Here is a 374-nt window from a genome sequence, read left to right on the forward strand (position 1 = left end):
ACGTCTCGACAACGTATTCGTTAATGAATGACATTAGAAACTGGCAGTCAAGAACCTATCATATTCCCAAAGAGAAATACTTTATGATCAGGTTGCAGTCTATCAACATTTTCGTTATCACGGCTAGTAACATTATAGCTATCACCGCTATCGCATCATTCTCTAAAAAAACTAGAGTTCATATTATCTTGTTCACACACTTTTGAACACTACGACAACATCTCCTTTAGGGAAAAACAGAGAAGAAGTGGTGGCCGAGATGGGGCGACAATCATGCAAAATATTGATTTTGCCGTCACGTCCCTCCCGACTTCTTGCTGCTCCCTAATTTATTGCAGAGCTGCAGACGACTGGGTGTTTGATGGTAGGGACCT

The 374-nt window shown here is 41.4% G+C and overlaps 1 protein-coding gene across 1 annotated transcript in view; it reads right to left on the reverse strand.

Moving 5' to 3' along the window:
• Positions 1–374, reverse strand: part of LOC119589347 (organic cation transporter protein-like) — a 26,380-nt gene that overhangs the window by 19,476 nt on the left and 6,530 nt on the right. The window lies entirely within an intron of this gene.

The sequence above is a fragment of the Penaeus monodon genome, chromosome 25 (genome assembly GCF_015228065.2).
Source record: "Penaeus monodon isolate SGIC_2016 chromosome 25, NSTDA_Pmon_1, whole genome shotgun sequence".
NCBI lineage: Eukaryota > Metazoa > Arthropoda > Malacostraca > Decapoda > Penaeidae > Penaeus > Penaeus monodon.